Below are 24,643 nucleotides of genomic sequence, written 5' to 3' on the forward strand. Positions count from 1 at the left end.
GGTTATACTATGGATCTGTTCTTCCTCCCATTTACTCATGAATAAATTTGCTACACTTTGGGCATATCTTGCTCCCATAGCTATGCCTTTTGTTTGGACATAATAGTCCACTTTTTAGCCCAAAATATTTGCTATTTATGGTCATTTCAAGACCTTCTATTATATAATCTATTTGTTCCTGTCTCATATTAGCATACTTATGCAGTGCCCAGTCCGCACTTTTCAGGCCATCCTTCTGTACGATATTAGTGTGCAGCGAATTTACGTCTGTTGACTAGAATATCTCCATCCTTCATACTTATATTGTTTAATTCTGATATTAGTTGTTCGCTATCTTTCAGGTACGATTTCCCTTCCAGTACCAGAGGCTGTAAATACTTGTCAAGATATTCCCCCAGCCTGTGGGTTTTTCCTGGGGGTTTTTCTTGATTTTTATGTACCTTTGGGACATAATAAATGACTGGTCTCAAGAGCAGTGAGATTAGAGGAGGTTTTTAACCAGGAAAATGTAATAAACAATCAAGACATGGAAAGTGCCTTTAATTTAATTAGAAACAGATATCTGGAGGTAAATACTTTTTCAGTATACTTTTTCAGTGTATTTAATGCTGTTCCTTTTTTATCTTTGTGATACAAGATTTTATATACATTCAGTCAAGTTGTATGCTTATAGTGTTCTTCTTTTGTATGTTTTGATATTTGCCACCACCCCTTTTGTGGGTCATGTGACCCTTGGGTTTAACCATGTGATTTAGTCTACACTATTTAAGCTGTTTTGTGTCACTTATGTGTTAGCCTTGATTAAGGCTCGATGGCTGAAACATGTTGGCTTTTTATTTGACTGTTCATATGCTAAAATAAACATTGTTTTAGCCGACTTCCATAGCACCAGCCTTTCTCCTTTTTTGTATGGATTACATGGAGGTTTACAGAGACCTCAGAGGCTGGATGCTCTGTTTTTGAGGCTCACCAGACATTGCATAGGAGGTAGTAGCTCGGATGCACCTGTAAAGTGGTAGTACACCCCGCTTGGTCACTTGTACCTACAGGTGAGCTTATAATAAAGCCTCTCTGTAAGTACAGTGATTATCCCCTAAAGGTGCACCATTTAGGAGATAGTTCCAATTTCTTCACCAGTGCATGCATGCTGCGCTCTGAAGAAAGGGGATGCAGTAAGAGGAAATATTCATAAGTAAGCCTGCAAAGTTATAAAAGGATTACAGAATAGACCCAGTTAAAACAGGTTCACTTTAAGCATTTCGTAGACATAAGAAAGCAACTAGATGTGATAGCATGATCTATCATCTGCCAGGCACGTTGCTCATCCTACTCATGCATAAATAAAAATGCTTAGTTTGTCTGAGCATCACTGTTTATACCTACATGTGCCAGCATTTAGCTCTTAGCACCAATTGTTTAGCTATAGGACAAGGTTCTCAAAAGCTGTCTGATGGATATTTAAAATATGAACATTCTGTTGTAGGGTGTGTGTCGCTGCATTAGACATAAGATTGCAGCCTGAAAAAGTATATAGATGGATTCCACACTATGATATATCACAGGCTGCAGCCAACCTCAAATACAAAAATGAACAATGGGAGGGATAGAAGGCGCTACCTGGGGGCAAGTAGGGTATAAGCCTATTGGAACTAGAGCTGAATCTGGTATAGGATTGCAGCCTGCCTGGGCTGAAAACAGCCAGCTACGTATCTTTTACTGTGTCTATGTCCAACCATATATGTGTGTGCGTATGTTAGGAGCCATTTTATATCAACCATTTCATTTGGTTTATTGGTTTGAGGAATATTAAAGCATAATTTAGTTCATTGAATAAAGTTATTCTTTACCCAGATTATTTTTCTAGAGTACGTATCCCCTTTCATTAACATGTTGATTGGGCCTAGAGAAGCAAAAGGCCTTGCTACAAACCAAGCTTTCATTCTTTCCTTAAATATATGGTTTTTGTGGGCAGAAACTATTTTAAATGATCAAAGGATTGCATTAAAGACTCTGCTTCTGTCTTTCCACAGCATGAGGCCAATGAAAGCATTTACTGAGGCTTCTCTTCTGTATATTCCCATCAGTTTTCCACCCTAAAGTGTTGAAATAATGTCTGCGTTGTCTGTTATGTTTATGTTATCCAGTGACCCAGCAGCAAAGTGTGCCTGCCATAATGATGCCATGTGATTGCAGTATAGATGAAAAGCTGCTTTAGGTACTGCTATTCAAATGTATAACCGTTTTGTCTGTTGGCTATCAGTCCTTCGACTATTGGGAAAATCACAGCAGCAGATTGCCTTAAGATGCCGTAATGCAATTTTCTAGGCAAATGATAGACTGCAGGCTCATCGATATTGGTTTAGTCCATGAAACTGAATTGCAATAGTTAGTGATTGAAATAGGGAACCTGCACAGTGGGCTACCAGAATCATTGTAGCTCAATTCTGCTAGGCTGATAGAAAATTCTGAAGAAAGCATTCAGAAATATAGTGTTTGGGAGGAGGATTGGGAATAAAATTTAGGCCCTTGACACGAACCAGAAGTCTTAAATGTTTGTTGTTGATGAATAAAATTCTGCACATCATACAGTTTCTCACAAAAGTGAGTACACCCCTCACATTCTTGTAAATATTTTATCATGTCTTTTCATGTGACAACACTGAAGATATGACACTTCGACAATGTAAAATAGTGAGTGTACAGCCTAAATTTGCTGTCCCCTCAAAATAACTCAACACAGCCATTAATGTCTAAACCGCTGGCAACAAAAGGGAGTACACCCCTAAGTTAAAATGTCCAAATTGGGCCAAAAGTGTCAATATTTTTTGTGGCCACCCTGATTTTCCAGCACTGCCTTAACCCTCTTGGGCATGGAGTTCACCAGAGCTTCACAGGTTGCCGCTGGAGCCCTCTTCCACTCCTGCATGACGACATCACGGAGCTGGTGGATGTTAGAGACCTTGACTTCTTCACCCTTCCATTTGAAGATGCCCCACAGATGCTCAATAAGGTATAGGTCTGGAGACATGCTTGCCAGTCCATCACCTTTACCCTTAGCTTCTTTAGCAAGGCAGTGGTCGTCTTGAAGGTGTGATTGGGGTGGTTATGTTGGAATACTGCCCTGCGGCCCAGTCCCTGAAGGAAGGGTATCATGTTCTTCTTCAGTATGTCACAGTACATGTTGGCATTCAGTGTTCTCTCAATGAACGGTAGCTCCCCAGTGTCAGCAGCACTCATGCAGCCCCAGACCGTCACACTCCTACCACCATGCTTGACTTGTAGGCAAGACACACTTGTCTTTGTACTCCTCACCTGGTTGCCGCCACACAAGCTTGACACTATCTGAACCAAACAAGTTTATCTTGGTCTCATCAGACCACAGGACTTGGTTCCAGTAATCCATGTCCTTAGTCTGCTTGTCTTCAGCAAACCTTTTGCAGGCTTTCTTATGCATCACCTTTAGAAGAGGCTTCCTTCTGCGACGACAGCCATGCAGACCAATTTGATGCAGTGTGCGGCGTATGGTCTGAGCACTGACAGACTGACCCCCCCACCACTTCAACCTCTGCAGCAATGCTGGCAGCACTCATACGTCTATTTCCCAAAGACAACTTATGGATAGGACGCTGAGCACATGAACTCAACTTCTTTGGTTGACCATGGCGAGTTCTGTTCTGAGTGGAACCTGTCCTGTTAAACCGCTGTATGGTCTTGGCCACCGTGCTGCAGCTCCGTTTTAGCGTTTTGGCAAACATCTTATAGCCTAGGCCAGTGATGGTGAACCTTGGCACTCCAGATGTTTTAGAACTACATTTCCCTTGATGCTCATGCACTCTGCATTGTAGTTGAGCATCATGGGAAATGTAGTTCCAAAACATCAGGGTGCCAAAATTCACCATCACTGGCCTAGGCCATCTTTATGTAGAGCAACAATTCTTTTTTTTTTTTTTTTTCAGATCCTCAGAGAGTTCTTTCCAATGAGGTGCCATGTTGAACTTCCAGTGACCAGAATGACAGAATGAGAGAGTGAGAGTGATAACACCAAATTTAACACACCTGCTCCCTATTCATACCCGAGACCATGTAACACTAACGAGTTACATGACATCGGGGAGGGAAAATGGCTAATTGGGCCCAATTTGGACATTTTAACTTATGAGTGTATTCACTTTGGTTGCCAGCAGTTTAAACATTAATGTCTGTGTGTTGAGTTATTTTTAGGGGACAGCAAATTGACACTGTTATACAAGCTGTACACTCACTACTTTACATTGTAGCAAAGTGTAATTTCTTCAGTGTTGTCTTATGAAAAGCTATAATAAAATAGTTACAAAAATGTGAGGGGTGTACTCACTTTTGTGAGATACTTTATCATATGCATAGGAGAAATATCACACCTGAAGATCATCATTATTCAAAAGGTTAGTTCATCCCAAAAAGATATTTTAGTTATGAAGCCTGAGTCAGCCTGTTTCATTATAGGCTTTTGGTACACACCACCGTCATTCCCAACTCCTGGAGATTTGCAGGCCCTGAAAATTCAAGCATGGATATCGCACTAATAGAGTTTTCAATCAATACAAGAAATGGTCTGTTTTAACTCTCCAGGATCTACCAAAAATAGTATAGGTTTTTGGGTGACTTGACCCTTTCAGATGGCCCTTGACTTTAGAGAATGGTTAGATGTACGTGCATGATGCCCCCTTGGCCAGTTTCTCCTAAACGAAGGCGCTATAGTTGCACAGCAGTGCAAGAGGGAGGGAAGGGCCCCCCAAAAAGTCCCTCTTCCCTAGATCATTTGTACCCTTCATTTAGGTTCTTTGAAATCTATTACCTTTTGACTTTTTATAGAGGTTTTGCGTATAAAAGAAAACAGGAACAAGAGTGGATCTGCCTTCAGTGACAGCTAGAGCTTTACCTGTGTTTTTCTGTTCACTTTTATGGTTCCCCTGGGTAGGCTGAGCATTTACAGTGTTGACCAAGTGAAGTCTGCAAAACATGGCTGCTTTAAATGCTCTTCTAAGTCCTGTGTGAAACTAAATCTAAGCTAGCCATACACAGATGAAATTTAACCAATTTCCTTCTCGACAAACTTGAGTCTAAAGATTGAAGTAGCCAGACAGAAAATTGGTGGATGATCAGTGTCTGCAGCCAATGAGTAACCATGGGTATTCTGATAGCCGTGGGTGCTTGTTATCAGAATGCAAAAGCTGGCAATGGGAGGTTCATCCATCTGCATGGTTTAGCTTAGATGAGGGAATCTGTTTGATTTCTTTAGTTCAGTTTGCAGGCTGAACATAAGAAATCTAAGAAATGTAAAACTTTGTATCACAACTTCATATTGTTCACCAGATGCCTGCACACTTGTTTTGTGGGTGGGGCGATTTTGGATTGTGTAGTGCACAATCAAGAAAAAAGTCTATAAAACCCTACTTGGCATGATTTAGCAATTACATAATTAGGAATTTGGTACTGGCCTGCTTGAAGACTCATTGTAAAGTAGTAATTGTTCCCATGTTTTTACTGCCCCTGCAAGAGACTTAGGAATTGTCACGCTTGAAATGTCTTCTGTAGACGATCATTTCTTTGCTTATATAAACATATACAATGTCAAAAAGATGGATTATATTCTATTTCCTTTCACTCTGCTTACAGATAATAGGTAACCAGCTATCCACAAGCTGTTCTTCTATATTTCTTTAAATGAAAAGCAGACTGCTAGTACAGTTATAATTATAAAAGTGGAATCCCTAGTGTTTCACGTATCAGTTTTCTTGTGCAATTAACCTCTTTGTAAATTCCAGTACATTTTTACAAACTTTATATAGCATAGAAAAAAAAGATTAGGTTTTTCTTGGAAGTCTCTCAAGTTTGAGGTTTCTTTGGCACCCTCTCAGGGAACGTAATATAGATACTCAAACATCACGTAGTGAAATTCTCAAGTTCTTCCCTGTGTAAATAGAACTCATAGAGGGGCTTTTATGAGTAAAGCTTATGTTAATTGTCTCCGGTGGAATAGAATCCTTTCTCATTGAAATAGTAATAAAAATGATTGGACATTGTTCTATGAAAGGTAAAAATATAATTTTTAAAAAGTATATTTTAATAGAAGTAAAGTATGGTGTCTTTTCATTGATGACATATTCTAAGACATTACTGCACTGTTTACATTAAAATAAGTTTTGGATTTCTTATATATGCTTGGTCTGCCATATGTTTCTTATTATGTTTACAACCCGGTTTACATTGTTTTGGTACAGTAACGCATGCAGATTAAGTCACATTAAGCTGAGGTAGCCCATTCATTTTGAATGGGTTGAAGACATACCCAATTACTTTTTCCCTAAAACAGAGGCTTATGCCCCATACACACGTGCAGATTATCTGCAGACTTTTGTCTGCAGACTTACCAAAACCATATAATATGAGGTCAAACCTAAACACTTTCAATTTGTATGCAATATGGCAGGCCCTTGCACTACATAGAAAAGGTAAGTCTGCAGACAAAAGTCTGCAGATAATCTGCAGGTGTGTATGGGGCATTAGAGTAACCGTGAAGTCGACCATAGATGGTTCCAATCTCGGCCGGTTCAGCAGAAACCAGCTTAGATATTAACATTTGTATGGGCTGGCTGAATGTACCCAAGTTGATTGATCTATTTGGGTACAACCAGCCTGCCGGATTTTACATGTGCTTATTGCTAGCGGATGTTATAGCCGCTAGCAATAATCACTGTTTTCTCCTGGTGGGGATGACTCCCCCCACTCCATCTATGGCCAGCATAAAAGGCAGGGTAGATTATCTACTACAATCACCCTTCACCTCAAGTTAACAACTGTTGAGATTTGATGTCAGCCACACAGGAATTGTACTATTTTCACTTTATCCGTTAACTCATAGACTTACAATTGTGCATTGTTTTCAATGCATCAGTCATATTATAGACTTTTTCCATCTCAGTGTTGATAATCTCCTGCAAGCTCTTTGAAGCCACTGCATGCCTACACACATGCAGTGGAAACTGCATGTCGCTGCTCAGAGTTAGCCTGGTGATGTTGGTTTATTAGCGACAATGGCCAAACATGTCGGTTCAATGAGGGCTGGTATGGCCTATTATAAATTCCAGTGGAAGGGAATGTGACAAGGTGACAACGCCGGAAAGTAATTTTCACCCCATTACCAATAATGCCTAAACAAAGACCTACATGAAATTATAGAAATCATGAAAAACTGTTAGGAAACAGTTTGTGCACCTTATCAGTCCCCAAGTAACAACCTGTTTGGCAGAAGTTTCAGATCTGACTCATTTCTTGTACGCAACTAACGACCTTTATCACTTTTTCTTTGTAAGCACTATCTAGAAATATTTATAGGTTATCATACACTGGGGTTGATTTATTGAAGGCAAATATACTGTGCACTTTTTAGGTGCTTTTTCTCTGAAGCTTAGTAAATGAAGTGAAGTTCTGCTTCTGACTTCTGTTATCTAATCATGTGCGAGCAGAAATATTTTTTTTAATTTTTTTTTTTTAATTTTCCTTGCATGTGATTGGGTATTCCTTGCCTCCTTTACTAAACTCTGGAACAACTAAACTTGCAAAGTGCATGATTCATTTGCCTTTAGTAAATCTTCCTTTACTGTTTGAGATCTACCCATAGGTTTCCAAAAGTATTCATGTCTTGGTATAGCAAAGGCTGTTCCAAAACCTTTAAGCCGACCTCAAGGCAAACCGCTAAATAATAAAGATGATATGAACATGAAGGAACTGTTTTATTACCATAAAATTGAGTGATCTGGGTGGAAAATGATCATCCAAACAGTGAGTGCATCCTTTGACGAAGTCACTGTTCAGCAGCAGCACTGTATTCAGGCAGGTGCGGCAGCTGCTGGATACAATAGCCGGCAGTGGAGATTCCTCCCCCTTGCTATTCTAGTGTGCGGGGGGGGGGGGGGCCTCCATTGAGTCACTCTCATTAAGCCTGCAGGTTAAATGAGAGGATCAAGCCCTGTATGGTTAACTAAAAGTAGAAGTCCACCATAACACTAAAATCCCTGCATCTATAGACATCCACAATCTAACACTAACCTATCTAGCCCTGTAAAGAACAAAATCAGTATACTTCCCTTTTTTAAGCCAATCCGAACCGATCCCTCGCTGAGCTGTCAGCCGCGTCTTCGCTGCGTAGGCAGGTGCAGAGGACACAACTGACAACGGGAGCCCCATAGTAACTCTATGGGTGACGTCACATCCCATTCATTTCACAGCTCGCTGTGTCCTCTGCAGAGCTTCCACTGCTGAAGACAGGATCGGATCGGCTTCAAATAAGGTATGTATACCGATTTCTTCTTTGCAGGGCTAGATTGGTTAGTGTTAGATTGTGGATATTTATAGATGCAGAGATTTTAGTTTTAGGGTAGGCTTACACTTTAAGAACGTTTTGGAAATGTTGAGCTTCAGAATCTAAAGAACAGTAATGAAGATAACATTTTTTAAATGTTTTTATTGACCTGAAGATTTTTTATTTATTTTTTCAACAAAAGTTCAGTTTTACAGTAATGTGAATCTTCTCATAGTAAAGGGTGACTAGATCATACTGACCGTGTTAACAACACTTATTATGTGCACGATATGTAGAGCACTGTCCAATTTCATTATGGTGCTGGCTCTATGTTCATATGCTTGAAGGCCAGATTCTAATAAACAAAATGAAGTCATCGTGCAATAAAAAGTCTGGAGCACATCCACTATACGCCCCCAATGTACAGTAATATGTACTATATAAATTGGTGTACAAAAACAGCAGGTGTTGCTGTGCAATTTCAAGATTTATAAAGACTTCAGGGAAAACCCAGATGGATTGTTTTCGATTATATTTTTTGTAGAAATACTGTTCTTTTCAGAGCAGCATTTACCTACAGTGATTATGTTAAAAGCTATACATTTTAAATGATTATAGTGGTAAAGATACCATACCGTTATGATAAAAAATGAAACTGTTGTTTCTCATGCCTGGGTATTTTAATGACAGTTGTCCAATTTCTATACAGCACATGGCTTTTATGAAATGTGTATTCATGGGTACAGATGAAGCATGTTTGGGGTTGTGGCATAGGAGATGTTGCAATATTTTCTGATGTTTTATAAAAAGGAGGCATTCCCAGCATTCATTTAGATATGCATACTTCTGATCGATCCCTGCCAGACATTTTTCAGCTAGCCTAGGGGCCATAAACTTATAAAGGATTGAAGTTTAAACTGGGAGGACCCTTGAAGGTCCTAGTACAACTCACAAACGAAAGTAGGCAATGCAACAGGTAAAATCTGAAAATAAGTTTCCCAAAATGTTACAGTATTAAATGAATCTAAAACAACAAACAAACACAAGGGCGCACCGGCCTAGTGCATTATCCTTTGAGCAGGTTTATTAAAAGAAATACTAGGAGTCATTGTCTACGATTTAGAGCATGGGCTTAGACATGCTCTCTAGGCTCTGAGGAAGAGGCACAGCCTCGAAACGCGTAAGCCTGCACAGCCTCGGGGGACGATCGGTTCCTGACCACGCTGCTGAGGATTTTATACTTTGTTTGATGTGCTTTTTATCAAGAACTCGTTTGTGAGTATTTTTAATCTATTTCTTTTAATAAACCTGCTCAAAGGATAATGCACTAGGCTGGTGCGCCCTTACGTTTGTTTGTTGTTTTAGAGTTTCCAGACCTCCCTGGTCTTGTAAAGGGGCTGCAAGGCTAAAGCATTCCAGAGTTGCCGTGTCTATAGTTTTTGACATCTGCAAGGTTATAGCCAAGTTGGTTAGAGGATTGCACCACTCAGAGCACAGGGGACAGGTGTTTTGCACCAACGGTTTACTTGATTAAATGAATCTAACATGTTTTAAACAAGCTTGTATGTATTTAGGGTATTTTAAATAAACTTTTGCTATGCCTATGCAGGACAACACAGCAGGTTCACTTTTTGGCCCCTTTCACACGGGCTTTCCGATCCGCCTGTTAGTTTTTCAGGTGGACTTGATCGGATGCTCCATGCAGCCCTATGGAGCAGCGGATGTCAGCGAAGACATGTCCACTGACACCCGCTGCTATCCGATCCCATCTGTCAGTGAAATCCGGACGGGTGGAAACCCTATTTTTCATCCGTCTGGAGGATCGAATAGGATCGGATGATAAGACAGGTGGTCAGTTCTCTTCCGATCTCCCATAGAGGAGAGCGGGGATCTGACAGCTCCGTCTGTGCACGCAGAGCGGAGACGGAGTTGTTATCCGCCTGCTCAGCGGGGATCGGTAGATCGATCCCCGCTGAGCAGAACTGACTCCGTCGGGGGCGCACCGCCCGTGTGAAAGGAGCCTTAAATCCCCCTTGCCCATTTGCTCACCACCGGGAGACAGAGGAATACATGTTACTTTGGGTATCTGATCATGTAAACCCTTCCTCCCATGTAATAATGCTGGTCTGTGATGATTGGTCCAGTGATGTCACATGGAAATTTAAGTGCCAGTTCAAACCAGAATCTGGTTTGGGAAAGACGCATTTTGTATGCGTTTTCCACACTGCGTTCAAAACGCACTGCCTGTGTGTGCCAATACATTGTTAGCGGCATCCCAAATGCAAAACACAGTGCATGTGTGGGGACCAGATCTCATGGTACCACAGTAATATGCGCATTTTTCAAAAGTAGCACATACAATACTTTTTGCACGTTCTGGTGGATTTGTAACCCTTTAAATGAATGTGATGCAAAATCGCACTGCACGGGAACACACAGGAATCACAGACCATGTTCCTGTAACTGGTCCTAAAAGATTCCTACATCCACACTTAAGATTGCTGATGAATGAATCTCCAGCGGCGGACTATTTTATTTTGACAGCCAGGGCCACAGGCTGTCAGAATCCCCAAACAGTACCTGTATCTGATTGAACATGACGTATGTTAGGACTGCACCCCCCCCCCCCCCATAACATATATAGAGCTGGAAACAATTTATAGCAGTGCAGCAGAGGCAGAGTGGATTGAAAGATTTCCAGCAGGATCAGTGGGAATTTTTGCACTTATAAAAAATAAGTAAAACACTTTTAATAGTATATTTATCAGGCCAAAAAGGGGCAAAAAAAAAGTACTGTTGGGACTTACATACATTTAAAAGCTGGACTAGCCAGTTTTAAAATGAATCTGTTGATTTGCTCCGCTTGGTAAACAAAGATGTCCATAAACAAATAATGACCAATCAGGTTTCATTGTGATTAAGTCAGGCCTAATGAATTAGGTTCCATTTCGAATAGCTCCTGTGTTCTGGAGGAAATCTGATTGTGTAACTGTCTTTGCTTTTTTGGCATATCTAGAATTTACATAGAATGGTTTTCTATTGTGTTGTCCTGTTTGAGATCCCTCTTTGTGTTGTGTTGATAGTGTCCTGTACTCCTGAGAGCTGCATTGTCACACTTTTCCTAGAGCTCTGCTGCAGGTTGAAAGCAGTACAGCAACCCATAGCTTTAGATATAGTCACGCTCAGCTTGGCTTTTTTAATCATCTACTGCAAAGAGCAGTGGTGTGCAGTAATCCATGACATTCAATTTTTACCATCAGGGAATAGGCTCACTGGTAAAGGTGATCACCGCTTAGTTACTTTTGGTTGCTGGATTATGCTTTATACTCTTTGCACTGCAACTGAATAGACTTATTTATTGTAAACCACAGCAAAACAACAGGGTACAATTGAGGCTTTGTATTATATTACAGTTGGTCGTGTATATTGGGAGCCTTTGGTCCTAAATAAGAAAGGAGCCCCTTAACTTAGCCACACTATGTAAAAACATCTACTTTAGATTTACCAATCATTAAAAACTGTAAAGCTTGCCATACACAGCTAAACTTTATTGACATCACTTGGAAAACTTGAATTGAATAATTGAAGGAACCAAGTGGAAAATCAGACAGTCGCAGGTGCCGGCTGTTAAATACAATAGTTAGCAAAGGAGATGCCTCCTTCCATGCTGTTTAGCATGGATGGATTAATCCACTAGATTTCTCTTGTTCAGCCCATGGAAAGAGAAATGTATGCATGTATGAATAGCCCAGTGCTGGGTCAAGGTCACCCAGTGCCTAGGGCAAAGATTCCAAACTGCGCCCCCTTATGATGTACAAGCTTAGGGGATCCTACACCCAGCATTCACTTGCTTCTCAAAATCACTGCTGCTGTCACTACATCTGTTAAGGCCCGTACACACGATAAGAAAATCTGTAGGGAAAATTTGTCCGACGACCGATCTGACGATTTTCGGATTGTTAGTATGGTGCTTTCGACAGCCAACTCCAACTTTTTGGCTGACAAAATCCTGATGTGCAGGCTATAAAATTTTCGTTGTCCGTAATACAACGTCCGATTTTCGTCTCATTAATACAGATTTCGACGGAAAAAAATCTTAAGAGCAAGACTAGGCATGCTCAGAGACGAAAGAACACATACAAAGCAATCCAACACATGACATCACTTCTGAAGTAGAATTCTGTCGTACGGGAAAATTCGTATGAAAATAACCTCTTCACTTTCCACATCAGACTAGCATGCCACAAAAAATGGACGACAGATCGTTCGATAATCTGATCGTGTGTATGGGGCTTTAGCCTTGCAACAGAAGGAAGGTGCCTCCAGTAAACCATTGCAACCAGGGCAACCGCCCTTCCTGCCCACCTCTTGTCTTGGCCCTGGGCTAGCCTAAGGGCTTTTCCTCAATGTATATAAATTAAGACAATACAAAACCCATCCAAGTCCGCAAAGTCCCATAATGTAAATATGTAAAAAATATATACATGAATAGGGAGGATTTACCGGTATAAATTAAACTGGTATAACAATTGTTATAAAAACAAAAAACCTGCCTTTGATTCTACTTCCCAGTGTACCCTCAAGCTATATGACCAATACATACAGAAAAAACTAATACTGGGGACAGTTCTGCACCAGCATAAAAAATTACAAACATATATATTTTATTTGATTAAAAATCCCAGTAAACACAGAGAAACAAACAGTTCATAAAACCAAATTGGCCAACAATGTTAAAAACAAATAAATCTGGCCTCTTTTCTTTTAGTATGGGCTTTATAATAGTAACAACCAGGGCTTGATTGTCCAACTCTGCAGACAAAAATATATAGCATGGATGCCGAGACCCATAATGTGCAGGATCAAAAGGCATGTATTCCGCCTCCCAATGGTTTGGGCATATACTTAAAGTTTGCCATAAAAAAAGGACAACCTCAAAGATCCTTCCTCATGTCCATTTACTGGAACCAAAAATATCTCTCAATCACATATTTATTGGATGCAATTAAATAGGTATTTCAAACATTGAGCAGGTACCCCTGCACTTGATACATCCCACCTCGGAACTAAGGGTTTGAAATCTTATCCAAAGGAGTAATGATAATTAAAGTGCATGCAGAATATACACTCCTCCTCTGCATGCTCAAATGTAATGGAGAAAGTGACAGGTCATGCCCATCTTATAATACAGATATTAATGCTAAGTTCCTCATATGGGAAAATGCATCTTTTATCAACTGAGTGCTTGTCAGGAGGTCCAGGCATGCTTATTCCTATGCCAATTCCATTAATTGCACAAGCTACCGGGAGTGTTACACAATTCAAAGAATGTGCAGAATCTCTCCAGACAAAAGCCCTATCAACTAAGGCAGTGCAATTAGATTATTTACATGTCCAGACATCCATAATAGAGAAAAAATATAGTACACTTATAAATCCAAAGTCCCAGTGTGCACCCAATCAGAGCAGAAGAGGGCCAGGTATAGACTGAGTAGCCTGACCAATTTTGCCAGTTAAGCCGGCTGCATCAGAGGCATAGTTGTTAAAGCGGAGTTCCGGGCACAGAATCGTTTTTTTTTTTTTCAATCTCCCCCTAACAATCACCCTTACACATCGATACATCCGCTAATCCTGGTTAGAATGGTGAAATAATGAGTTTGCAAGAATAAAATCTTACTTTATATAATTTCTGATGTGCGGCGCCATCTTTGTTGTGGATTGCCGAGTCCGTTGTGGGGAAATGTCTTCCCTTCTTCCTGATTCCAGTGGGCGTAGGCCTGTGAGTCAAGAAATGAGAACAGTGGTCGGCCGCCCATGTGACTGCAAAGTGCATCATGGGAGGGCCGAGGAAGAGCTCCCAGGACGCATTGCGGCAGGAAGTGACGAGGAGAGCCGAGGCACAGGAGGGAGGAAGTCTTTTGAAAGGTGAGTATACAAACCTCTGTAAACAGGTAAGTGAAAAAAAAAAAACTATGGGAATATCCAATTCTGACTCAGCGGAGAGTAAGGAATACAATGCAGTAATTATTAGAAATTGAATTTTGTGCCCGGAACTCCGCTTTAAAATTACAAACGCCATTATTGAAAGAACAGAGGCCAGGTTTATTTTTGTTTTCAACGTTGGTAGCCAGTTTGGTTTCATGAACTGTGTGTGTTTTTCTTCTCTGTGTTTTCCAGGATTGGTCAGGTGTTGGACTATCCCTGGAATTACTTTTTCTGTACGTATTGGACATAGATTTTGATGGCACACTGAGAAGTAAAGTCAAAGCCAAGTTTTGTACAATTGTTGTACAATAAGACTGCACCGCGTATCCAATTTCTTGATACGATATTACAAATTGGTGGGCCAATAGCGATTGACTGGTTTTTCAAGCTCTGGTTGTGGGGTAGTATGCCCACTTTCCAAACTTTTCTTGCTTGGGCTTGTGCAGTCCCCTCTTTTATTGTAACTTTCGAGTGCTTCTCGCACCTCTTAAACTCCCCTTCTTTTTACTTTCTCTATCCTGACCTTTCACCACAGAAACGTGTAAGTGGGTTTGTTACCTTACACCAATGGCCTCCAAACTGCAGCCCGGGGGCCAGATGCAGCCCTTTATCTACTCCTTGGAGCACTATTCTATCCAAAGGCACTAACAATAGGACACAATTACTGTCACTCACTCCAACAATGGGATACTTTTCTACCCACTGTCACTAATGATAGGGCACAAACGATAGGGCCCCATTGTTGGTGTCAAAGGAAGAAATTGTGCCCCATTGTTGGTGTAATTTTGAAAGGTGGCACTAACAGTGGGGCACAATTCTTTCCTCTGACACCAATGATAGAGCACTATTCCTTCCAATGATACCAAACATGATGCATAGTTTACACCCACTGATGCCAGGACATTTTCTACTCCCCCTGGCCACAATCCAGACCCTCCTAAACTCTGAAGGATATTAAAATGGCCCTTTGTTTAGTAAGTTTGGAGTCCCCTGCCTTACGCCCTGTTCCTCTTTATTGGTTTGTTTTGCGTTATTAGGTACTGTATGCATTTTCTTTCCTTTGCACAGTTCTCATATCTTTTTCATATATAGTCCTCATTGGTTGTGTGACACATTGCGGAAAGTTACTTACATGTACATCCTCATGTATGTTTGTACCTGGGAATTTGTCTGAATAAAAAGTTATTATTAAGATATATTACAGATTATTGCAGATAATATATTTTGTGACTACTGATTCATATTACGGATATAACCCATATTCTTGCTCTGTATCTCTTGGGATCTTTTTTTTTAAAGAATTCCAACTATAAAAAGGACCTACTGGAAGTCAGACACCTGTGTAAACCAAAGCCCTGTTTTATTGCCATTGTGATGGTGACACCAAATGGTTCCTTCTTCCCATGTGCCGAAGTGACATTTCTGTCAAGGACAACCATTCATTTCCTATATTTGTTAGCTCAGATGACATATGGAAACATATTTGTTCTTGTTGTTTTCTGTCTATGTACCAGGTTACTGTATGTGATTGCAGCTCAATTAGATAAATAATGTGTGGGTGGTTTTGTGAAATAATATACTGTCTTCAGTAAAATACAATTATTTTAGATGTCAGATCAAGTTGTGTGTTAGATAGAATGAAATGCCAATGTGGTCCGTGATATCCATTTTATTCTACAGGCATAATATACAAATTTCACATTAACATTTCCTGATTGTGTGATGCAATGTGGCCAAACCTTGCCATTGTGTGTTTGGACAATGGATTTTAGCTGTTTTTGGGTAGGGAATAATATGCACGGCTCAGTATACTTTGTGTATACATTGGGGCCACACACACATATACTATATGTATATATAAGCCTTCCCTTACACACTAGTGTTTTTTTTCTTACTAAGCAAAAGCACATTTAGGCTGTCTTTTGGCCAGATGGATTTTCCATTGAAATCACAATTTCAAAATTGTATACGCTATATTACTTTTTATTTATTTGCTGTTTATTTTCCCCCCACGAAAATGAAGTTACTCTTTAAGGCTTCTCCTGACTAGTAGAATGGACCAGCATTGGGTGGGACTGTCCATAAAAAAAAAAAAAAAAATATATATATACTGTGTGTGTGTGTGTGTGTATATATATATATATATATAGTGTTGGATGCAGGATTAGCATCTAGCACAGTAAAAATGTGTGCTTAATGTGTGCTTCCTATTAATCTGACAAGAAATTGTGTTGAACTTCGAAACCTGAATTTGTTAACCATATGAATGTCACTATTTAGTAGCAGTACATGTATTTTAGTACAGTGCCCATTAAAACAGCTCTGTGCCATCAGTGTAACTGCGGCCTACTATGTGACTAAAGTCAGTCGTGCATAATGTGTTTTGCATGCAAGGCAGTGTAATTTAAGAATGAAGAGAACGCTACAGAGTATTTCCAGTGTAAGCATGTGTAACAAATTACAACCTGGCAGACGTTCAAAATGAATACAGTCTCTGAGAATTTTGGCCCTTTCTTGTCTTCTCATTTTTTTTTTTTGCATCTTGGGTGCACTCTTTCCCCAGTTCTACAATAACAAGCAGAGGACCTGCTTGCGTTGCTGCTCCTTCCCACTCAGGGGAGGGCTTCTAAAGCCCACACTAGTGACACCAAAAACTTCAGTCAATGTGCGTGCATGTCATCAGCCTCGCTCCCCACCCCCTGGTGCCTGAAACTGAAGCTAAACACAGTGCAAACATCTCCACAGCAATCCTTTGAATAGCCACTGGCTTGCTCTTTCAAGAACTAAGAGGGCAAAATAAGTTCATTAAAAATAAAACCCACTGACAAATTATTTATTTTACCTGTATTTTGCTAGCTTACAATCACTGAACGGTTGTGCACTGTACACATTTGTACATAGAAGCATCATTTTGATGTGGTAGTGTGTATTTAGTGAATTCTCAGTAGAAAAAATCTTCAAATTGCTCGAGTGGGAACAGAGCTTTGGGGTTGCTCTCTATGTGATTGTGTGAATGGAGCCTTGGGGTCGCTCGAATGAAGCTCTGCGTGAATGGTTCCTAGGAGTCGCTTGAATGAAGTGCTGCAGGAACGGAGCCTTAGGGTCGTGCGAATGAAGCGCTGCAGGAACAGAGCCTTGGGGTTGTTCAAATGAAGCTATGCATGAACGGAGCCTTGGGGTCGCTCGAATGAAGCGCTGCATGAATGGAGCCTTGGGGTCGCTCGAATGAAGCGCTGCGTGAACAGAGCCTTGGGGTAATTGGAATGAAGCTCTGCGTGAACGGAGCCTTGAGGTCGTTTGAATGAAGCTCTGCGTGAAAAGAGCCTTGGGGTCGCTCAAAGCACTGCGTGAACGGAGCCTTGGGTTTCTCGAATGAAGCACTGTGAAAACGGAGCCTTGTGGTCACTCAGATGAAAGGCTGTGTGAATGAGGAAGAGTCCACAAGTCTGGCTAGCATTGTCTGGTGACTTTAGGTAGTTTAACAGCGCACTCCAACAGCACTTTTGTTTTAAGATGATCAAATTGGATTAATAAGTTAGCTGAAATTACTAAAGTCATCTCACACAGTATCAAATTTGTTCAGGATTATTCGTAGTTTTCTGAGACCGGTGAAGCAGTGAGCATTCACTTGAGCTAGCTGCAGAAGCCATGGTCATTGGCGGGACATTAGGGGTTGATTTACTAAAACTGGTGCAGCTGTGCATGGTAGACAATCAGCTTCTAACTCCAGTTTGTTTAATTAAGCTTTGACAAAAAAAACTTGGAAGCTGATTGGTTTCTGTGCAAGGCTGCGCCAGATTTTGCACTCTTCAGTTTTAGTAAATCAACCCTCAAGTGACAAGTTACAATTCTCAGCGACTTAGTTGGGGGATCACCAGTGAAGTAAAGCTGCACACAGACTAGCAAATCTTTCATACCACCGAAGACCACTCTTCCTTGTATTCTGTCATTACCCTACACAACAGTCATTCTATGCATCGGCATGTGGATAGTGAAAAGATTACGCTAGATTCACACTGAGGCTAGGTTCACACGTGTGGCCACAGATTCGTCCCTGGGAAGCGCTGTGTGTCTGTTCACCGGTTCAGGTGCAATTCAGGTCCCAAATTTTGCCCTAATTCGCACCTGATTCAGACCCAAACATGCACTGGGCCCTTTTTCAACTTGGACTGCAGCCGCCCTGCATAAGTGTGAATCGGCTCTATTGAGAGACGGTCACACTTGCCTGCCATGCGAATTGGATACGGGGAAACCTGCATCCAAGGGGAAACCTGCATCCAATATGCATATGTGTGAACTCAGCCTAAAGCTGGCCAATACACAGATGTACTGGCCAAAGTTTGGGCCATGGATGGCCCTGTCTACGCCCTCCTGCCTGACATCCTTCATTCTGAAAATCAAAGGAGCCATATGGAAATTGTCGGCAGAACAGCGGCTGCATCCAGTCAGCTGTAGCCAATGTTTGGGTATGCTGACAGCCACGGGTTCTAGCTGTCAGAATACAATAGAAGCCTAACGCATGTTCTTTGCATCTCTTTTTTAAGATGCCTTTTTATGTGCTTTGTAATGGGTTGCTATTCCTATTCAAAAGTGTTATTTCGTGCATCAGCAATTAAAAAACTTGGACTTGACCTTTTTGTGGCCAATGCACATCAACGTGCTGCTTCTGAGTGAACTAATACCATTAATAACCATGCCAAACTTCTACTCGGTAATGTGCACTAAAACATAAAGGTGTAAACAGGACCTTATTTTTTTTATCAATAAATCTGCATCTTGGAATCGATTGTGCTGAATCTCTTTCGCAGATCAGATATTGCTGTTTAATAGTCGGATAGCTAACGAAATAAGAAAACTATCCCTAGGCATTCTATACTTTTGGTAACGCTACTATCACAATGGGATTGTAGTACCACATCAAAAAAAATACACCTTGCCCAATTCCATCGCCCACATGCAGCATGGCAGTAGTTGTTTTTTGCACATAAGAAGCAGAAGAAATCCTAAAATCTCCATCTCCTAATATTAGAATATATTAGCAGCTGGTGTTTCCATGATGCTGTAGTATGGGAGACTATGTGTTCCTTTCTCTGCGATGAATGGATACATGTGACACAGCAAATGTAAACACAGGCATGATGCATTATAGTTCGCAAGCAGCTCAGCTTACCTCTCTCCGCATGCAGCTGATTGGTAGTGAGTCAGTGCAGCTTCTGATAAATAGGAATGGATCGCCTTTTTTCTTGGACGATCAGGAGTGCCAGTATTACCCATCCTGCAATGGTTGTACTGGATCCCATCCCATGGCTTCCTCCAAACGTCTGCTTTTCTGGGAAGAGCTGGGATGATGGGTTGTGGATGCTGCACTTGTTGGAAGCTTCACCTCCCGGGTGCAGGCATGGTAGATGAATAGTCGATGGAGGGTCAGGAGAATCCTAGCTGGGAGATGCAGGGAGCTGTGCTGTCTTTTCAATGCAGACCAGTTTGTCTTCTGACTTCCAAAGTTCCACTTGTTTTTGTTGGAGGGGGAAGGGAGAGTGGCAGGCAAAGTCAGCACAGAGAGCTCTCCCTCTCTCAAACTGTGTCTTTCTCTCCCCCTGTGGGCCCCTTGCCGAGTGTTTTTATTGATTGCAATCACTGAAGGCTAGCTGGCTCTCTAAAGAAACACTGTGTAATGTGTTCTTTCCTGGCTTTCATTAAACAGAGTCAATGCACACTGTGGTCATGCTGACTGGCACCCTGCCTACGCTCTGTTACAGCTCTCAGCAGCAGAGGGCTGGGTGGGTGGGAGGGAGTCCCACATTTTCTTTCAGTGGGTTTGCAGAGGTGAAGTCAAGGAGGGACTTTGGCAGGACTGGGATCCTCCCCTCCCAAAACTGCTCAGGATGCTTGTAGTCCTGGCTTGCGTAGGAATGGTGCTTTTGTGGTCGTATTTGTCCCTGGAATGCATGGAGCATAGTGGAACCTGCACTGTGATATCTTACGTAGAAAAAAAATCACTGTATATACCAGTCTGATTGCATCTGGCATTTGATTGGCGGAAGGGTAACTTTTATAGCTGTGCCAGGTATTTATTTGTTATTGCTTACAGGTATTCATACACCATTGACAGTTTACATTTCACATTACATACTCATCAGTCCTTGCACTCAATAAAGCTTACAATCCAAAGTCCTTCTAAAGGCTGGTACACATGGGCTGAACTGAACAGAAACTGGATGACGGTCGGCCAGTGTGTACAGCAGCCTGTCTGGCTTCTGTTGAATGGGCATGTCAGAAAACCAAGCAACCAATCAGCATTCAATCAGTGCTTGCTGACTGGTGTGTTCAGGCAGGGGGGTTGGGAGTGGGGGTTCCCCTGTCAGAACACAATATCTCAGTGGGGAGATTGGTTTACTATTATTATTATTGATAAGGATTTCTATAGCGCCAGCAATTTACGCAGCCCTTTACAATATTAGAGGGAGACAGTACATATAAAATACAAGAGGATTTAGAGGGCCCTGCTCAGAAGAGCTTACAATCTACTAACATCACATAGTACAGTGGGCTCCTCATTTTTTTTTTTGTTCAGCACGCTGGGTAGTACATGGCATTAGTTACATTGTTAGGTTGAAAAAAGAAATGAGTCCGTCTGGGTCAACCATTAAAGCAGAGATCCTCCCAAAAGGGGAAGTTCTGCTTTAAGCACTCCTCCCCCTCTAATATGCCACATTTGACATGTCATTTTTTTTTGGGGGGGGGGGGACAGGTACCTTAGTTTTGCTCCCACTTCTGCTCCCCCCCTCCCTCCTTGCAATCTTCTGGGACACATCACAAGTCCCAGGAGATTTCATGACCAATAGGGAGGCGCTGAGTGACTCGCGCATGTGCACTGCATACCCGTCTATGAAGCCGCAAGCTGTCACAGCAAGGTGCCCACACATCCAGTGCCAGCGGAGAGGGAGAGAAGCAAGGCTTCGGGTGGCCACATCGCTGGACAGGTGAGTGTATGTTTATTAAATGTCAGCAGCTACACTTTTTGTAGATACTGACTTTTAATAAACAGAAAAAATAGTGGAACTCTGTTTTAAAAAAAAAAAGAAAAAAAAAACACAAATAGTTAATAGGGATGCACCGAATGTTCGGCGGCCGAACATTATTCGGCCGAAAATAGAAAAAATAGCACTTTCGGTGTTCGGCCGAATAAGTCAAAAGGCCGAATAATTTTGTGCCGAACAATAGGGCTGAACGATAGTCGATATGATATCGACTATCGTTCTGTGGCCGTAGGCGATATTCATATCGCCGAGGTCACGATATTTACATAGGCAGGGGGAAGGGACTCGGAGGAGGACAGGAGGACTCACAGACTTCGGTGAAGCTGGGACACTTCAGCGGTGAACATACATACATTACTCACTCGTGCACTGCAGCCCGCCCCACACATTCAGTGAGTCTTACTCTCCTCCCTAGTTTTTTCAATGGCACATTCAGGGAGCCAATCATGCCGTGATTAGCTGCACAGCGAACCAATCACGCGTGCCTGCACACCTGATTGGTTCCGCTGTGCCGCTACTCACGGCGTGATTGGCTTCCTGAATGTGCCATTGAAAAAACTAGGGAGGAGAGTAAGACTCACTGAATGTGTGGGGCGGGCTGCAGTGCACGAGTGAGTAATGTATGTATGCGGCTGTGCTCCTTTCCAGGCTCCTACTAGTCCACCTCCAGCCTCCTACTACCACCACTATGAGAGACTGTCTGTCACTGTATAATCTGATCGAGTCCACACTGACACTGACTGTCTGTCACTGAGTAATTGATGTTACCATATTAACCCTGACCTGCCCAGTGCCCTGTATCTGCAATTAAAATTTACAAGGCTGCCTGCATGCTTCCTGATTTCCATTCCCAGCATCCTTCCCAATCCCTACAGTGTCACTAACATTAACCCTATGGTACAAGGCTGCAGTGTGCACTGAATCCCATTCCCTACAGTAACATTTAGGGAGAGAGAGAGACATGAGAGGACGAGAGAGAGAGTGAGAGGACAAGAGAGAGAGAGAGACACGAGAGGACAAGAGAGAGGACAAAAAATTGGCAAAATAAATGGAAAAAATGCGAAACACCGCGTTCGGTATTCGGCCTTCGGCCAAGCATTTCATTATTATTCGGCTTCGGCCAAGAATTTCATTTCGGTGCATCCCTAATAGTTAATCCAGATGAAACCAAAAAAAAAAAAAAGGAACCCCAAGAAACCATGATCAAATTTGCTCCAGTAGGGAAAAAAAATAATTCTTAATCCCCCAGGAGGCAATACCCTGGTGTTAGTATTTTTAAAAATTAGTATACAGGTATAATTTTTGTATTTTGGAATACATATATACACTTTATTTTTTTAAAACAATTTACTGAGCTGTCTAGAACTAGTTCTTGAGGTAGTCTATTACACATTTTCACATCTGTTACTGTGAAGAAGCCTTTCCATATGTTAAGGTTAATTCTCTTTTTTCCAAGTATAAGGAGTGTTCCCTTGTCCTCTCTAAAGACCTGGAAGGGAATAAGTGTACATCAAGTTCACTATATGGGCCACTTATGTATTTATATATGATGATCATATCCTCCCCTCCCCTCCCCTAATCACTTCTTCTTAAGAGAAAATAAATTCACTGATTTTATTTTATGAGATTATTTTCACACACAGCAAAAAAGAACTTCCACACAGCAAAATATTGTGTGTACATTTTGTCTAGTAACAAACTAGTTATTTATATATCAAATCCCCACTCTGGGAGATTGGAAAAATATACCCTTGCTGTGAGGCTGCTTGCTTAGTTTAGGGGAGAAGAAAAGCACTTCAACTTACGTGATCCTCCACTTCCCCAACAGATGGTGTTTTCTCGCTCGACAGTATTGAACTGTCCCTCAATGGCAAGATGTCCATTGCAGGACAATAAACACTGCATTGGTCTTGATGATGTCAGGATCTTAGACCACTCTAGCGTAGGGGAGAATACGCTGCAGGGACCAGTCTAGCATTGGGTTAGTAAATCCTCTTTAACAAGTCCCCTAGACCTAAGCAAGCAATTAGCCCCTGCAATGCAGGTGCAGCCCCGCCACAAGGGATAATTTTTATGTTTCCCAGGGTTGGGCTTTAAGAGATTTTTTTTCCCCTATAAATGATTTTATTTCAAGAGTGGTTATTTTAAATTCTACACAATAGCTCCTTTTTCAGCTTTCCTTGAATAGAACCTCAAAGTTAATACTATCTGGGACGTAGCAGCATGTGACCCAGTGAAAATGCAATGCCTGGTCTTTAGTCAACTGAATCTTCCAATAAATTGCAAATTGACTGCATACAAAAAAAAAGAAAACAAACAGATCTGTGTGATTATTATTATTGTACATGAGTTAAATAGCGCCAACAGTTTGCGTAGGGCTTTACAAATTAAAGGGAGTGTAGTTATAATACAGTTCGATTCAAGAGGGTTCAGAGGGCCCTGCACTTGAGAACTTGCCATCTGAAAGGGGGGGTCAAGTGATACAAAAGATAATAATCGTAAAGGATAAGCTGATGGAGAAACCAGAAGTTTCTTTTATTTGGTGGAGGTGGGATAGGCCTCCCAGAGGAGATGAGTTTTTGGTGATCAATAAGACCCTATTCACATATGGGTGATTTGGAAGTTTTTTTGAAGTTGTTATTCTTTCCTACTATTTTTTTCCACAAAATTGTCATATTAACAGGTTATTTCTCTCACATGGCATATGCATACTTGCAACTACACCCCAAAACACCTTCTTCTACTCCTCCTGAGTATGGCGATACCACATGTGTGAGACTTTTTCACAGCCTGGCCACATAGAGAGGCCCACCAAGCAGGGAGCAGCACCAGGTGCTCTAGGAACATAAATTACACATTTAATTTCTTGACTACCTCTTACACTTTTGAAGGCCCTGGAGCACCAGGACAATGGAAACGCCAAAAAAATTACCCCATTTTGGAAAGCAAACACCCCAACACATAATCTAGGAGGCATAATGAGTCTTTTAAACATGTTGTTTTTTTCCACAAGTCTTTGGAAAATGTGGAAAGAAAATGAAAACGCATTTTGTTTACATAAAGTTGTCAATTTATAAAATATTTCTAACATATAGCATGTACATTAAGATTAACATTAGTTTAGCAGTTTTAGCAAAAATTACACCCCAAAATATGTTCTTCTATTCCTCCTGAGTTTGGCGATACCACATGGATGAGACTTTTACACAGCCTGGCCACATACAGAGGCCTAACATGCAGGGAGCACCATCAGGTGTTCTAGGGACATAAATAACCA

The 24,643-nt window shown here is 41.3% G+C and overlaps 2 protein-coding genes across 2 annotated transcripts in view; one reads left to right on the forward strand and one right to left on the reverse strand.

The window, feature by feature from the left end:
- The window catches only part of GPR146 (G protein-coupled receptor 146), a 96,741-nt gene extending 76,672 nt beyond the window's left edge, over positions 1-20,069 (reverse strand). The window contains exon 1 of the mRNA XM_082261869.1: positions 19,497-20,069. The gene's annotated coding sequence lies outside the window, so the exon portion shown is untranslated. The remainder of the gene's footprint in view (positions 1-19,496) is intronic.
- CHLSN (cholesin) overlaps positions 1-24,643 on the forward strand; it is a 693,214-nt gene that overhangs the window by 486,949 nt on the left and 181,622 nt on the right. The window lies entirely within an intron of this gene.

Source organism: Pelophylax lessonae (genome assembly GCF_965119305.1).
Source record: "Pelophylax lessonae genome assembly, chromosome: 6".
Taxonomy (NCBI): domain Eukaryota; kingdom Metazoa; phylum Chordata; class Amphibia; order Anura; family Ranidae; genus Pelophylax; species Pelophylax lessonae.